We start from the raw sequence: 18,123 nt of genomic DNA, 5'->3' as shown, positions 1-18,123 counted from the left end.
GTTACAAGCATAAGATGTTATAATGGTACAATTAAGTAGCTTGGCGAACATAAACTAAATCTTCTTAAAACTTTATTTTATAATGGTGTACAACATTTCATGCACCAAAAAAAGGTCTTTGCCAGAACCAAAAAGAAAAAAAAATAGGAAAGATGAGGCAAACAGGGTTCTTTGGGTGAATCTGATATGTTTTATTGGACCAACTGAAATAGTTGGAAAAAAATTTTTAAGCAAGCTTTCGTGTTCAAAAACCCTTCGTCAGGCTAAGGAAGTTTCAGCAGTTGGTGTGTGCTTAGGAAAGATAACGGTTTTGTAAGATGTTAAGTTTTGACTCATTATTATCTTAAAACAGTAGACATAATTCTCCAAAGGAGCCAGCAAAGTTTTAGACCCTACTCAAAACTTGTATGTGGTTGCTTCAAACCAGCCAATCCAATAAAATCCTTTCTTGAAAATGAGTATAGTAACAGTTTTTGCATTGGAATACATTGATGTTCAGGGTAATTCCTCTGAATTTGGTTAGAACTGATATTGGAACTGGGTTCAGTTTCCAAAGCTGAACTAATGACTTTGGAAGATACCCCAGATGAGGGGAAATATTTGAAAAATAGATCCAAGTAACTATGGCAATTTAACCAGTAGGAAAACTTAGGCTATCTTTCAGAGCACAGAAAGTAAAATAAAAAAGTTGTCACCTCTTGTAGAGAGGAAGCTAGGCAGTTATTTATTGCCATAGTATCTTGTTTATATAGGATCTGTTTTTTTATAACTACTGAGCTAGTCAATTTCAGTCTCATTATTCACAGTTTCTTTTGGAGGTGGTAGAAGATAAATAACCCCAAATCTACAGCATATCAACAGACTATCTCAGGGACTGAACAGCTTTAAATAGAAGCCTTTTGGTGCGTTTTCAAAGATCTGGATGTGGGGCGATGCTTTTTATATTAATTATTGAATTCCCTTGCTTGCAATGGCCTGGACTTTCTAGTACTTCTTTCAATAAACAATATGTTATCTGAATATATATAATGATACATGGGTAATATCTGTTGTGTGGCTTATTCTTTGGTGTTCTTTCCTGTGGGGAGAACTGTGTGGTGTCTAATCTTTTTTGGTAGGGTTATTGCTGGTTTTTGTATATCCTCTGTGATACTACCATATTGGAGAAATCCACTTGGAAGAAATGCTCCTCTGCTTGGAATGGAAGGTGGCAAGGTTAGTCCTTAGTTCCTGTGGGAACTCATTTTGTAATCTGAAACCAGACCTGAGCAAGATTTCATAGATTTCATAGACAGTAGGGCTGGAAGGGACCTCAGGAGATCGAGTCCAGATCTGCCTCTGCAGTGATTATCATATACCTTATGCACCTGAGGATTTGGACCATGGTTCTTATCCTGGCACTTTACATGATCAATGATGACAGAAACTATGATACAAGAAAAGTCTAATGTGGGAGACTGAATGTATATTCCATCTGTTATTGTTGCCTGGAAAGTTCTCTCTTCTAACAACAAATATATACAGGCTGGATTCTGTTGAGTGCTTAGTATATTTTCTGCTATACTCAGGATTTGGCCCTAATTGTTCTATAATAGGAAAATGGGCTGTTACTGGTTGTGAACCCAAGCTTAATCAAAAACCTTTTATGACTTCAAAACCTTTTATTCTCTAAAAGGAGAGGGTGAGAAGCTTGGTTAGGGGCTTCTAGAGATATCTTTGATTAGTTTTCTGTTAGAGTGCAGGACAACCTTCTGAACTCTTGAACAGGCACTCTCCAAATACTTTAGGATCATCTTTTTAAGGGGATACTTTAGGCCAGGGTTTTCAATCTTTTTGAACATCTGTATCCCTTCTCTCTCAAAGTTTCAGCTCGTGTACCCCTTTATATTTCTTTTCTTGTTTTTAAGGGTGGGGGGACAGATCAAGGCCCCTGTGGTGAGGGATGGGATTGGGGCAGGTGCTGCACAGCTGGGGTGGAGTGTGGGACAGGACAGAACTGCGAGCATCTCGTCTGGGGGGTGCAGGGAGCTGGGGGAAGCTCCAACTGCTGCATATACTCCAGGAAGGCATAGCGCGGGGCATGTGCCTCCAGATCTGCATGTAGGGCAGGGCGGGCTGGCTCAGTGGTGGAAGAGGGAGTAAGGCTGGGGCAGGGGCTTCCCAGCTGGGGCAGGGCAGGCTGCCGTTGTGGGCTGGGGCTGCGCTGGACTGTTCTTGTTGTGGGGCTGGGCTGAGCTGCATTGGGTGGGTGGTGGTGGCACTAGGGGTGGGTTGGGGGGGCTATAGCAAATCTGGACTGGCTGCACCTCCTCCCCCCCCCCCCAATAGCCTGCCTCCCAACACTACTACTGCTGTGCCCACCCCAAACAGCCTGGCCCAGCTGCTGCCAGGAAGAGCAGCCTTGGTCCCAGCCCTGGTCCCAGCTCACAGCAGCAGCCCACCCTGCCCCAAGCACAGATCATGGGGCACATGCCTCTTATGCCCTCCAAGGATGTGCGTAGCCAAGGGAGCTGGCTGCCCCCCTCCCCGCCTCCATGTCCCTGGACGAGCTGCTCGTGGCTCTGTTCCCCGCTCTGCTCAGTCCAGCCCCTGCTGGGAAGAGCCCCACACAGCCCTGGGCTCAGCCTGCAGCAGCAGCCTGCCCGGCCTTGTGCACAGATCTAGGGGCACATGCCTCCCATGCCTCCTGGGGTGCGTGCAATGGTGGGAGCTGCCCCCTGCACAGCTCAGTCCTGTGCCCTGCCCCAGCCCCACTCCCATTCCCTCCCCCACTGCTGGGGCCTTGATCTGCTCCTCCAGACCCTTTCCCTCACAACATACTTACTAGCTGGACCTGGCTGCTCTCCTGGCCTCCTGTGCACGCAGCCGCAGAGCAGCACACACATGCGGCATTTGTTGGCTACATTAGTTCTGTGTATCCCCTGCAACCTTTTTAAGTACCTCTGGTTGACAACCAGTGGCATTAAGGATATGGGCTATCCTGCTGAAGAAACACCTAAGGTGTATTAATCCCTGAGTAGATGGTATCAGCCTACCATTGCTGTGGTAAAGAATGCATATTGATCTGGGGGAAGTGGACAGTCTCAAATAATTATACCTCATTAATTTGCAATTTTTCTTTTTTTTTTTTATACCTCAGTTTCTGTAATTATTTCATTATTCTGACTTAGCAGTGGTAGAATACACTGTGTGTCTCGCTCTGTCCCAGTTCCCTTTGGGTAGTTCTATATTGAAGAAATGTTGGGATAGTTGAATTTTCATTGCCTTTTTATGTTAAGCCTTTTATTAACACTTTTGTTCTGAAGTGTTGGTAGTTGAAGGAAGGGAAGTTTCAGGATATAAGCTTAGAAATATTTAGAAGAGGTGTTTTGGCCAGTGAACTAATTGGAGACGTTAGGTTATGTACTGTGAGCATTCTCGCATCTTAACAGACAGGTTAGGGAGGTTGATTCTTTAAGAAACAAGTCTTGGTTACATGAACAGGATTAACTGGAATATTGTCCTTCACTGGTGAGGGATTAGGCTAGCTCTTGGTGGCTTTAGATACCTGGAAACCAAAGGAGCTAGAAGCTGTAATTTATTGTAGCATGACTGTTGTCTTGGCATCTGGGAAAGTCTTTGAGGCTGTGAATGAAAGGCTTGTTTTGCATAGCTTGGTTCTCTCCATGATGTGTTGTAGCAAGTGCTGTAGAAAGAATGGGCAAGATAAATAATGGTTTGTTTTTTCCCCACCCTTTAAAAAAAACAAACAAAAACACTGTAGTGATGTTTAGAACAAACCCTGAGGGCGCATCCCATTGAGCACGTACATGTGGTTAGTAATGCCTCAGACCCATTTGAGGTGCTGCAAGCCACACGTAGCACATGTGCACATGCACCTGTTCATTGCAGTGCTAATTTCCAGTGTAGTGGGTTTTTCTGACACCAGGAGATCTCAGTGTCAAAAAAAAAATGCAGCTAAAAAAGAAGTGATTTGGCACCAGAAACCGGAGCCTGACTGCTATGCTGGCTGCTGGCCAGGCTCTAAGCAGCTGGCTCGGCATCTCTGTTGCCCCAGGAGGCCCCAACGATCTCAGGTAAGGCTGCCTCCTCTACCCCACCCAGGGCACTTTGCTGTGTGCCAGAGTGCAAGTGCAGGGGTGTGTCTGGGGACAAATAGCAGTGCACAAATATGTGCAGCTGCTACTTGTCCCATGGGAAACATCCTTGCATGTGCACACTCATTGGGAGGTGTCCTGAGAGTCCTTCTGAGGGAGGTTAATACCTAGTTACTTTTGTAACTCTCAGTGTACCATCTGAACAAAATTGAAATGTTGTAATAGTTCTGCCCAGATAGTGACTTTGTGAACTATATACTCAATAAAGTTACTAATACTATAAAAAGTTATGCAGACATTAATTCAGAATACTTCTGATAAAGTGCAATATTAACATTGGTAACCAGAGCCTTGAGCACTGAATCATCCCCTCTTTTACTAAGATGTACAACAAAGCATTGATCACTTTTAGCAAACTTCTCTCTCTATGGAGGCAGATAGATAAGGGAGACAAAGAGAAAGATCAGTGATCTGCTGTCACTGGGCTCTGCTCTTTCCTCCCAGAACTATTTTTCATGTCTGCAATCAAACATATGAATTGTGGATTGGCCTCAGATCGTTGTGGATGATCTTCAGTCATCTGTGGATTCACTGACTTCCCTATTTACTGGAAGACTGCCATTCTCTGATTGAGGGACTGCTGTTGCTGCTGCTGAGCTCTTGAATGCTAAGGCTAAGTGCAGATATTTGGGAAGGTAAGGGGGATGTTAGACTGAGTTAAAATGGTCACCCAATCTAACTTAGTTTGCCCAGGTGCACCCCTTACACTTTTATATCTGGTCTCAGTGATTGGAAATCAATCTAAACCCATAACGGTAAAGAAGTTCTCTGCACACAGATCAGTCTGAAAATGGTGGAAACTGGTCTAAGACCTAGATCGGTGAGTACTCTAACTTAATTGATCTAGGTTAGACTGGTGCATGGAATTTCTGCAGTTACCTACGCAGCCTCTGGGCTGTGAAAGCCCAGCCACTGGCCACAGCCCTAGGACTGCACCTTTCCTACCAGCGTCCTTGGCACTGGGCTATTTTTAGCTCCATCAGCCCCTCACACCCTTTGCCCCCATTTCACGAGCCACTCCAGGTGCCAGTTAGTGGGGGGAGGGGATGGAGTGATGGAGGTTAGGTTTGCTGGGGGTGTCAGGGGGCTAATAATTTTTTCTGGTCCTGTCCCCTTCCCCCAAGACCCCTGGAGACCCCGTGAGCCCCCCATATCCTGTCAAACCCTCCTGGACCCTAGCAATCTGCTGTGGATCCTGCCTGCCCCCTATCCCTCACCCTGATCTCTCCCACAGAGCCCACCTGCCCTCCCATCCCCTTAACCTCCTCAGCTAGCCTGCCCCATCCCAACCTACCTTAGATTGGGTGGCCATTTTTAATGCACTCAAACCTCCCTGAATGTCTGCACGTAGCTTAAAAGTCGTTGCTGGCTTCTGTACTTTTGTTCATCAGTGTCAATTTAGTTACTCATCCATGATGAAATTTATTTTGAGCCTGGAAAAATTTAGACTAAATAAATCCAGATGAAGATACTGAACCAAGACTGACCCCATAGGCACTCCACTTGATGCTGGTTGCCATCTAGACATTGAGCCATTGACTACTACCCTTTAAGCCCAATAATCCAGCCAGATTTCTGTGTACCTTACAGTCTGTTTATGCAACCTGTACTCCCTTTGCTTCCTTGTGAGAATGTTGTGGGAGACCTGTATAAAAGGCCTCGCTAAAGTCAAGGTATATCCTGTCCACTGCTCTTTGTATCTATGGAGCTGGCGTTTCATCATGGAAGACAATCGGGTTGGTCGGGCAGGACTTGCCCATGGTGAATCCATGCTTATTATTCCTAATCAACTTCTCCAGGTACTTAGAAATGGATTCTGTTTAGAGTAGGCACAACCCATTAGTGTTACAAAGGGTGGACAAGTGGGGAACCATCCTGCATGCCTACCTAGAGAGGGGTGACTGAATGGCTGTGGTTGCTATTAGCAGCAACCATTATGTGCAGAAACTCCATGACACTGCTGTGACAGCAGCCATGGGGACTGGACAGATTGCTCTATGCCAGTAGCAGCTTGGGACTTTCTTTCCTGCGCTCCAGCATTCAACCATGTCTCTCCTCAGGATTTTGTTCAGGGCTTGCCAGTAGTGTAACAATGGCCTGGTGAGCGGGCACATGCCTTTAGATTCATAGATGTTAGGGTCTGACCGCCTGCATAGAGAGGAAGGACTGCTGGGTTCAGATGACCCCAGCCAGATGCCCATCCAACCTCCTCTTGAAGACCCCCAGGGTAAGGGAGAGCACCACCTCCCTTGGGAGCCCATTCCAGACCTTGGCCACTCTAACTGTGAAGAAGTTCCTCCTAATGTCTAGTCTAAATCTGCTTTCTGCTAGCTTATGGCCATTATTTCTTGTGACCCCCAGAGGCACCTTGGTGAGTAGAGCCTCACCAATTCCCTTCTGCGCCCCCATGATGAATTTATAGGCAGCCACAAGGTCACCGCTCAACCTTCTCTTGTGGAGGCTGAAGAGGTCCAGGTGCCCTTGTCTCTCCTGTAGGGCTTGGCCTGCAAGCCCTTAACCATACAAGTAGCCCCTCTCTGGACCCTCTCCAGGTTATCCATATCCCTCTTGAAGTGTGCCCAAAACTACATGCAGTATTCCAACTACGGTCTGACCAGTGCCTGATAGAGGGGAAGTATCATCTCCTTGGTTCTGTTTGTCATGCATCTGCTGATGCACAATAAAGTGCAGTTAGCTTTGCTGATGACTTTGTCACACTGACGACTCATGTTCATCGTGGAGTCCACTAGGACTCCCAAGATCCCTTTCCGTTTCTGTGCTGGTCATTCTGAGCAGGTCATTTCCTAGGCAGTAGGTGTGCTGGACATTTTTCCTCCCTATGTGCAGCACGTTGCATTTCTCCTTGTTAAATTGTATTCTCTTGTTTTCTGCCCATTTGTCCAACCTGTCCAGGTCTGCCTGTAGTTGTTCCCTGCCCTCCTGTGTGTCCACTTCTTTCCATGATTTTGTATCATCCGCAAACTTGGACAGAGTGCACTTCACTCCTTCGTCCAAGTCACTGATGAAGACATTGAAGAGTATCGGTCCAAGGACTGAGCCCTGCGGGACCCCACTGCCCACATCCTTCCAAGTCGATACCGACCTGTCCACCACCACTCTCTGGGTATGACCCTCTAGCCAATTTGCCACCCGCTGGACTGTGTAATCATCCAAGTCACAGCCTCTTAATTTGCCCACCGGTATGGGGTGCGATACTGTATCGAAGGCCTTTGAAGTTTTTAAGTAAACGATATCAACCCCTACTCTGGTGTCCAGGTGTTTTGTAACCTGGTCATAAAAAGAGATTGGATTACTCAGGCATGATCTACCTGCTATGAACCCACGCTGGTTTCCCCTCAGCATAATTTTTTTGTGCTGGGCTCTCTCATATATGAGCCTTAATAATTTTTTCAAAGACTTTGCCAAGGATGGAGGTGAGACTGACTGGCCTATATTTGCCTGGATCTTCCTTCCTCTCCTTGAAAATAGGGACCACATTGGCCCTTGTCCAGTCCTCCGGGACCTAGCTAAGTGGAGGGGAAGGGGACACCAGAATGGAGTGAGGGGGTTGTCACCCCTGCGGCAGCTCCAACTGGCAATATGGAGAGCAGAGAAATGATAGTGACAGATGACCGGTGGCTTACTGCTGCTGTCTCTTTTTTTGCTGCTTAAAATTGGTGTGTTTTGGCTGTCTGGCATGTGTGTTGGTGGCAAAAGGGTCCCAAAACTCCTAGCAACAGTTTGTGCTGCTGCTGTCCAAGGCACAGTACTGGGTAGAAAGCCGCTAGGCTCTGAGGCTGGGCACTTTCTCTCCCTGCACCCCACCTGCTCAGGTTTTGTCCAGGGTGCAAAACTTGCTTGTTATGCCAATATGGTTATGCCAGAGGTGTTATCTTGGGCTTGACCTGGAAGGACCACCTGCTGTGGGTGACAGGATAATAGACATCTGTGCTTTTGTATCACTGTCTCCTTATCGTGCTGTGGCAGCATCCTTCTCACCCTGCTAACTCAGCCAGTACGGCTGCCAAATGTCTGGTGTGCGTACATGTTCATCAAGAACTGGACTGAGCCCAAATCTCATATCAGCTGTTGGAAAGCTGGCAGAGGGTAACTTCTTTGGGTCAAAACATTCTTTTGTATGATAATCTTTTAAGCTGTAATTTATTTATTTATTCCTTTTTTTGGATTTGACCTAATGACTTGGGAGGGGACAGGCTGTATATCTTGGTGATTGCACAAATAGACTAATAACATGTCTCTTAGCCACTTCTCTTCCCTCTCTGTCCCCCAAGTGTATGTATATTGGAGTAGGCAAAGTATGGGCTGTGGGCTGGATCTGGCCCATGGAAGAACTTTATCTACCTGTGGTGGGTCCCTTGGTTCACCTGGCCCAGGGCATGCAGTGGGGCTGGGGTGGCTCTGCAGCTGGATTGCCTTTCTAGGCAGCCCAGGTGGTGGTGGCTTCTTCTGGCTGCCGCTGCTGCTGGTCCCAACCCCATGCTACTAGTGAGGATCTGCACACACAGCCCAACCTTCGCTGGCTCTGTGCCTTCTTGGGACTCAGCCCAGCAGAGCAGGCTAGCTCTGGACCAGCAGGAACCTGCACGCGCAGCCCCGACCCCAGCTTTGGGCTCACCTGCTTGTGCTGAGCAGTGGCAGCAGTGGTGGTGATTGGTTAGAAGCTGCTGCTTGGTGTGGGGGAAAAGTGATCTCTCCAGGCTGTTGTGAGGAATGGGGGTGCTGATCAGCCTGTAGCAGCTCCTTATATCTGTCTCTGGCCCACAGGCCCAAATAATTGCCCGTCCATGATGTATATTATGAATGATACCCACTGATGACCAGGGTTTATCAGGATACATTTTGATCGGTTTTTAAAAATGTTTCTTTGGCTCTGTAATTTTGGGTACATTCTTTAATCCAGTGGTTCCCAACCAGGGTGTCATGCAATATTTGCACTATCAGGTGTACAAACACCTATGCACAATTCACAAGATTAGCTTAGATGGTATCTGACAGTATGGATGTCTATTTGAAATTTAAGCTGCTGTGGTCTGAGTTTTTTTTGCAAAAGAAGAATTCCTCTATTATTTTTCTGTAGTTAAAAGATGAGTGAAAACTAAGACCTGGCATTTTTCCAAAGGGTGCCTTGAGGTGGGAATCACTGTTTTTAATACCTATATGTCTTGGCCAGCCTTGCTAAAAATATATGATGAGGTGCAGGATGTTGTGAAAATGGCCAATGAACTGAGCTTCCTTGGAAGAAACAAAGTAAAAATCAAAGCTGCTTGGTATTCCACCAGATGGCAGCATAATCATTTCTAGTGACTGAAGTAAAGAGCAGAACATACCAAATACTTGCTTTCAACTTCTGGAAATGAGGTGAAGAGAGGAAAAAAATCAACAGATTAACCCTGCACCTTATAATAACCTATTCCATATAATTGTTTATCTTCCTGTTTTATTACTTTAACTCTTGTGCTTTACAGTCTCACCACAAACATAATTTTCTTCCACTCATAGGCTTGAAATCTTATTTTTTTGTAAGTAAGGTTGGCAGGATTTGATTTTGATTGGTAAATGTTGATAAATGTCAATTTCACATCATGCTTTCAGACTGATGAAAAAATATTTCCATGGTTAATGACCACAATTTATACCAAGGTGACATAATGAAAATGATGGCTGTTGGAGAACCGTACTGACTGCAGTTTGCAGTACAGGAACAGACACAGTCCTTAAAAAGGCAGAAGCCCCAGGGGACTAGAAACAAAGGAAGAGAAAATGACAAAGTAAACAAAGGCACTATGGGTGAGAAGACCCAGGACTGGTGGCAGCCCTGCTGCTTAGCTGGCATCAGTCCTGCAGTATGTTTGCCATTATTAATAAATGGTTTGCCCCCAACACCACTAATTTCATGCAGTTCTGGGAATTTAAATCTATAGAAATAAGAAAAAATGCTTAAATATAAACATCAATATTATCTGTCAAAATTATTGAATAAAAATCACATTCTGCTAAGCCTGTTTGTAACAACAATTACTGTTGGTTTGTTTTCTTCCCACCTTGTTTTAGTGTAAATGGATCACTGATCTCATACGCTTGTTATGCATTTGCAGTTCCTAATTGTGGAAGAAATGGTATCTTGCTTTTTTGGATGTTTCTTATGCTGATCAAAAGAAAGACTTTGCCTGCTTCTAATTTATGTGATATAGTAGGGAATATTTAATTAACTAGCTAGGAACCTTTTGTTTCTCGCTAATGGAAGTCTAACAAGGTAGAAAAGCCCTGGGGAATGCTGCATTAGGGCCACTGTATCAGGAAACTCTGACTCATTTGAGTCAGCTCATGCAATACTGGCATGAGCATTCAGGTATGGGGCATATGACACGTGCTGATTTAGTGCATGATCTGACAAAACACCACTCATGGTGGGGAGGGGAATTCTGTGTTTGGAATCTTGACCAGGGTTTTACTTTGGCTTTTTTTGGAAAAGGTAAGACCTTGTATTTTTCTTGTTAAAGATTGTGTTTGTTCCTGTTGGAGGGAAAACCTTTGGTGGGGAGGGGTAAAAGAGAAGGGGTACTAGCTGAGTCTCCTCCAGTGAACCCAGAGGAGGTTTGGGCATGGTCCTTGACTGATGGAAGCTAACAAAAGCAGGTGTTTGGGCTATTGGGACATGATAACATGTCCATCCCCTGCTGAGTGTGTGTGTGTGTATGGAGGGTGGGCATGGGGAAAACAAAGGACTGTGCAAAATTTGAACTCCTGCAATACTAGTGTGCACTACTACTAGATGTTCTAGCTGGCCTCGGTGGAATTACAGATTTTAGATTTTGTCCTTTTTATGCAAGGGAGTCAGACCTGTTTTACTCCCTTTATCAAAAAGGTGTTTAAATGTCACTTGAGGGGGTGGAATATTTCCACTCTGAATGGAAGCAAGAGGTTACAGTAATGTACAGTAAAATCTTTTGTTATCTGGCATCCCTGGGGTAAGTGGATTGCAGGTTATGTAAAAATTCCGTTACCTGAAATAACCTGGCAAGGGTTTCCAGATAACATGGAGTGGGCAGCGGCTGCGCACAGGGATGTGTGTGCAGGGTGGTGGGTGGTGGCTGTACGCAGAGCTTGGACAGCAGTGTCCGACTGATAAGTCTGGTGGGAGGGAAGGGGTGTGTGGGCAGGGGGGACAGATTGAGGGAGTGGGCTGGTGTGGGGCAGGGCATGGGACAGAGCTGTGAGTGGCTCATCTGGGGGATATGGGTGGGGAGGGGTGGCTCCTGCTGCTGCATGTACCCTGGGAGGACATGGGGATGTGTGTCCCCAGATCTGGTGGAGGGCTGGGCCAGGCTGTGCTCAGGGTGGGCAGCTGTGGTGCTGAGAGTGGGGCTGGGGGGGGCCCAAAATTCACTATAGCCCCCCATCACAGCACTCACTGCCCATTCTGAGCCCAGCCCAATCCAACCCCCTTGCTGGGAAGAGGCTGGCAGCAGCAGGCCACCCTTGCCTTGCGCACAGGTCCGGCGGTCACGCCCCCATATCCTCCAAGGATGCATGCAGCTGTGGGAGCTGTGCCCCCCGGACAGGCTGCAGCTCTGTCCTGCACCACACCCTGGCTGCTCAGCTCCTTCTCCAGCCCCACTCCAGTCCCTCACCATGGGGGCTTTGGTCTGCTACCCCTACTCCTTCCCCCACAACCAGGGGCAGTGCATGGGGGTGCACGTGTTCCCCCTGAGAGTGCCAGACTCCCCGTTTAGCTGGTGGGCAGGGGGGCAGACAGGAGCACCAGTTCCCCCCTTGCGAGTGCTGGCTGGGGAGTGAGGCCGCCAGCTGCTTTCATGGTGAGTGAGGTTGGCCACAGGGGGCCCCCTTCCCCCCCCTCCCAGTCAGTGGGATTGGCCCCTCCTCGACTTGAGGCACCAGACACCCATGCCCACAACATACTTATCAGCTGGACGCTGCTCTCTGTGCTGTTGGGCTGCATATTGGGAATCAGATATAGGTATCAATTGATATGCCCAAAAAATCTGTATCAGTGCGCCCCTGAATTAGAGTGGCTTTTATTAACGCCCCCACCCCGTCAAACTTCCGGATCGTGTGTATAAACACCCCAAGAGACTAATTTTGTAATTAAGCGATTTGTTTAGCTCTGGTAACTAATTCAGATAAAACACATGGCACAAGATATGCCTTTCTAAGGCTAATTTTTTTTTTTTCAGATTATTTAAATGTTGGGTTTTTTTGAGGTGGATTAGGGGATGTATCTTTAGAGCTTTCTAGATTGCAGGTAGTGGTTCTTGCTGCACTTAACTGTTGTCATCTTGGGGCAAAATTGATATTGCTTCTTTAAGGGTGTTTTTGAGGTTTTGGATAAAACGGTTCTAATTTGGATTGGATTTTTGATGCTCTGGAAGAACAGATTCATGTCTGAAAGGGACATGCCAAGATAGCTGAAATTAATTTTGAGAGGCTCTGCTTCTGCTCTGTGTGCTTTCAGAGAATATCAGCCGGCAACGTGTCCTTCAGGGCTAGTAAAAGAAATAGCAGCATTTGAAGACTTGCACCTCCTTTAGAAAAGCAAACCCTTAGTGCTGTTCCAAAAAGATATGTTGGTAATGTTACTGAATCAGAGATGTGGGTTTTCCAGAAAATTTTCCAATGCTGTAAATAAAGCGTGATTTATTTAGCATGCTTATTTGACTTGTATTTAGTAAACAAAACTAAAAAAGTACTCTCATGTTAATTTTATATCCCAATAGCCACAAGTATTTGAACTGAAATATTTGATTAGGAAAAAAATTAAATACATCACATTTAATGTGGTTTACATGTTATACTCAAAGCCTTATGTGGAAAGAAACTATTTTTATTGGAATACTTGTAAAAATGTAAAGACAATACACAATAGCACGTACATCCCTTACGCTGTTTGTTTTAAATTTTAAGAAAAAAACCGAACGCACTGAAAACTGTTGACACACTAATTTTGGCACACCCAAAGAACTGTGCATGATATGCTGTGGTTGTCCACTCATCTACTTCAACAGCGCTTAACTCTCTTTCACTGAAGTCGTTGCGGCAGCAGCAGTGAAACTGGAGGTATCTGTAGAATCGCTTGCACTACTTACTGGTTCCATTTCGGAACCAGAATGAGGGAAACCTGATTCAGAACTACTTGAACCAGATTCTCGTTCACTAAAGGGTAGTTTTACCAGTGAGTCTATGGGCAAGGGCAACTTATCACACTGCATCTTCTTGACTAATTGTGCTTCTGACTCATTCTTCACAAGCAAGAGATTTTGAGAAATAGAAACAAGCTTAGTGGTGTGTTCATTTGTTAGTTTAGTCCTCTTTTTTTGGTCTTGATTGAGTTGAAAGCCTTCCAGTTCCATTCACAAGAAGCTGCTTGTAGTGGAATGCTTAGGACTTTTAAAGCAATCCTGGATAACAGTTGGATGTTACAGTATCCTTTCCACTATGTGAGAGGAGACCTAGTCTCTCTTGCCTGCCAAATAATGTCTTTGCTCCAAAGTTTGTCTTCTGCATGGTACTTGGTAAGGTCTTTCCTCACAGCTATTTTGTTGATATTGGGGACATTCTTAGCTACTTCCACAGTTATATCAAGAGCAGTAAATAATTCATCTTCTTGTAAATGTTGTCGTCTGTGTTGAGGATCCAAAAGGTTTGCTGCCAGATGAGCTAGATAAGAGCAAAACTCAGATCTCTTAGTAAAAGTTGGTTAATTTTTCTTCTTTTTTTGGATTGAGATGAAGAAGGCAAAAGCTCAATTAGATTTTCTTTCAGTTGTCTGAATATCTCTGGAATATTTGAAAGGCTTAGTGCATCTCCTTCAAGTTTCTTGATAGCCACTGAAACTGGTAGTAGCAAATTGAATGCTCCTTGAACTCGAACCCAGAACACATTGTCGCTGACAAGCCGCTTCTGAATGGCCATGGGAATAATCTGAGATGCCATCTTATCTACTGAAGCACATTGCAAGCAGTTCTTTGTGCACAGCAAACAATGTCAACACTTTGTAGCCGAGCCCCATCTAGATTCTCCAGGCAATAAAAGAGCACTTTCTTTCCCCTGCTTTTTCTTTCTGTAATTTCTTCAAAGTCTGATTAGCAACATGATTGTTGAATACCTTCACAATTTGCTTTGCAGTTTGCCAATGTTGTCTTCATTGTATTCATACTGACTGTGTCCTTCGCTAGAAGATTCAACCCATGAGCAAGACAGCCAAATACTATTAATGGCTTGTACTCTTTGCCTTTAATATTTGCCATGCAGCGGTAATGATACTTGCATTATCAGTTACAAGGGCTTGTACCCTGGAGGTACCTTCACTTCCAATCTCTTCACTCAGTAATTTGGCTATGTATTTACTGGTACGACGAGAAGATTTGATAGCAATTGCTTTCAGGAATATTGGTTCAGGTGTTGCTAACATAATGTTCAATAAAGGATTTCCTTGTATATCACATCCATCTGACATGAGAGTCAGTGGTTCTGCTTGACCAATTGTTTGAATAACCATTGTTTGAATTCTGTCATGCTCTCTAAGAGAGAATGTGGTAAGCGATAATGTGATGGTAACTTATATGATGGGTGAATTAGTTTGCAGTGTTCCTTCCAGTATTAATTTTCAATTATGGAAAGAGGTGTACCACTTGAAAATTATAGCTCAAGCTGATGTCTCATTTGCTTTTCCTTAATCTTCTTTTGATATTTTGTCCACATAGCTTGATAAAAAGCTTGACTGTCTTGAACAGCTACTCATGTCGTATCACATATCTGGTGACAGTGATCTTGCAAGCGAGGATCCTGCTGCTTCTTCCCCCAGACCTGGCAGCTCATCACTTTCATTTTCCATTTTTTGCAAATCTGCTATCTAACTTGAGCTACCAAGTTCCTGCAGCAAGAAGGGTAAAATATTTTCATTTTAGCCTCATCCATCAGAAGGAGTAATAGTAGCAGGGAACTTGCTTTCCCTCCTCCTTCCCCCCCCCCCCTTCCTCCCCCGCCCCTGAAAAAACACTCTGCAGCTCAACTTGCTGCTCAGTTGTCCTGGGGATGCAGTGCCAAAGGGAAGTATAAGTTCAGCCTCTGCTGTTGGCCAGAGGACTAAGCTCGCTCTGCTGGGTTGAAATAGTTAACTATTTATCTATTATGGTTTTTTTAAAATATTGTTAAGTCTAAGCCACTTTGGGTGCTTAGTGCAAGCAGAAAAGCGGGATACAAATATTTTAAATAAATAAATAATAGTCCAGAATTGCACTAACACTTTTAAAATTTATAATGTTTTAAAACAATATAGATGCTAGCCTATACTGTATGTTGTTTAACATATTAATTTGTTTACTTGCATAGGATTCCTTAAGTAGACTTTTTCTCAGATAATGTTGATCCACCACTTGGTTGTCTTAGCTTTCTGTGTACGGCTTGTACTCTTTTGGGACAGTTTCTACATGTTATTAAATGTTTCTTCATTCTTGTTGAGTTGTTAGCATGTTCTTGCCCACAATTCTTACATCTCCCAACTTCTTTCCTTCAGTAGCTTGAACTTCACTCTAATGATGCCACTCGCTAGTATTTTTTTTTCCTGATTAGGCATTATTATGACTACTTGAAACCAAAAACACTAAAAAACTAACAGATCTTATGCAAACACTTCCAACTTCCCCAGCTCAAGAAAAGGAAAGACATGAGACACTGCTCTTGTGTGTTTCCTGAACTGAAAGTGAAACAAAAATTAATCGCAGTTTTAGTTTTGGTTTTGCTTTCACTTGCAGTCTGAGATGAAATAAGAATTTTATCTTTGGTTTTGATTTGACCTGCACAGCCAATTAGGTGAATTCATAACTTGAGTTTTGGTTTGGATTATTATGTGACTGTATTTACCCTCCTGTTTACAAATCCAATAAAACATATATGTACTCCCTCACATACTTCCTAGGAATAATCACCTGAAAAACATTAATTACAACTTTGAAACTGCCAAGCTTACTGTATTGGCATCCATTCATTATTACTAATGAATTTTAAGAAATGGAAAATTTCCCACGGAAAAACAGCACTGGAAAATTTTCCGCCTCATATCTCTGTACTGAGTATATTGGAGACCAGTCATCAATTTATGCTCTAATCTTCTTGGTTTTTATCACTTCCATTCTAACTTGCTCTGAGGTTACAAAAACAAATTTCTGGGTGCTTGTTCTCTACTAGAAACTAATATACTGTATTCTAAGAAATTATCAAAATATTTTTATGCAAATATTTCTTCTCATCTTTATACTAGAAAACTGGTTTTGTTGATGAAGAAACTCCATGGAGTGTCCAAATATACTTAGTAAATTTAATTTAATAGAAATGGCGTTGTGAACTAACCTATCATTTGTAGTGTCCATAACATGTATTGCAGTTTTTGTTTTTAATTTGATGTTACACACTTCAGAAATATCACATGTCATTTCATGGGAATAACCATAATTGCCAGTGGTCTTTCAAGTCCAGTTACTTTCACAGTGGTCTTTCAAGTCCAGTTACTGAAAGCACACATCCAGGAGAGGCCAGCAGGGGACTGCATGCTTAGGGGCAACCAACATGGGTTCATCAGTGGCAGGTCCTGTCAGACCAACCTGGTGGCCTTTTACGATCAGATCACCAGATCATTAGATGCAGGGGTGGCAGTGGATATAGTCTTCCTGGACTTCCAGAAGGCTTTTGACACTCTCTCTCATCCCGTTCTCATTAAGAAACTGGGGGGCTGTGGTGTAGACACCCACACAGTCAAATGGGTTGCCAACTGGCTGGAGGGCGGCACCCAGAGGGTGGTAGTGGATGGGTTCTTCTCAACCTGGAAGGACGTGGGCAGTGGGGTTCCGCAGGGCTCGGTCCTCGGGCCCGCACTGTTCAATATCTTCATCAGCGATTTGGACGAGGGGGTAAAAAGCACCCTGTTCAGATTTGCTGATGACACCTAAGATGTGGGGGGATGTGGGCACACTGGAAGGATGCAACAGGCTACAATCAGACCTAGACAGGCTACAAGGCTGAGCAGACGAGAATAGGATGGGATTCAACACAGACAAGTGCAAGGTGATGCACCTGGGGAGGAACAACCGGCACCATACCTACAGGTTGGGGAACTCCCCTCTTGTCAGCACGGAGGTGGAAAAGGATCTGGGGGTCATCATTGACTCCAAGATGAACATGGGCCGGCAGTGTGGGAAGGCAGTTAGGAAGGCCAACTGCACCTTGGCATGCATCCACAGATGCATCTCGAGCAGGTCCAAGGAGGTGATCCTCCCCCTCTATGCGGCACTGGTCAGGCCGCAGTTGGAGTACTGCGTCCAGTTCTGTGCACCACACTTCAAGAGGGATGTTGACAGCATGGAAAGGGTCCAGAGGAGGGCCACTCATGATCAGGGGACAGCAGGGCAGGCCCTATGAGGAGAGGCTACGGGACCTGAACCTGTTCAGCCTCCAAAAGAGAAGGCTGCGGGGGGATCTTGTGGCCTGTTATAAACTAGTCAGGGGGGATCAGCAGGCACTGGGGGAGTCACTGTTCCCCCGAGCACTGCCAGGAGTGACCAGGAATAACGGTCACAAGCTGGCAGAGGGTAGGTTTAGGTTAGATATCAGGAGGCGCTACTTCACGGTCAGGGCAGCTAGGGTCTGGAACCAACTTCCAAGAGAAGTGGTGCAGGCTCCTACCCTGGGGGTGTTTAAGAGGCGGTTAGATGAACATCTTGCTGGGGTCGTTTGACCCCAGTATTCTTTCCTGCCATGGCAGGGGGTCGGACTAGATAATCTGCTCAGGTCCCTTCCAACCCTAGAAACTATGAAACTTTGACTTTGGTAGCTCCTCAGAACTTTAGTTGGAGTACTGGATGCGCAGTACTTCTGAAGATCAGTTTCCCTGTTTAGTTTGGTTTGTATTACAGAGTTCTTCTGTAAACTCCCA

At 45.0% G+C, this 18,123-nt stretch overlaps 1 protein-coding gene across 1 annotated transcript in view; it reads left to right on the top strand.

The window, feature by feature from the left end:
* VPS50 (VPS50 subunit of EARP/GARPII complex) overlaps nucleotides 1-18,123 on the top strand; it is a 150,913-nt gene that overhangs the window by 6,267 nt on the left and 126,523 nt on the right. The gene's annotated exons all lie outside the window — the stretch shown is intronic.

This window comes from Crocodylus siamensis, chromosome 5 (genome assembly GCF_052110815.1).
Source record: "Crocodylus siamensis isolate JL-2025a chromosome 5, ASM5211081v1, whole genome shotgun sequence".
Taxonomy (NCBI): domain Eukaryota; kingdom Metazoa; phylum Chordata; order Crocodylia; family Crocodylidae; genus Crocodylus; species Crocodylus siamensis.
This window is presented reverse-complemented; position numbering and strand designations above follow the sequence as displayed.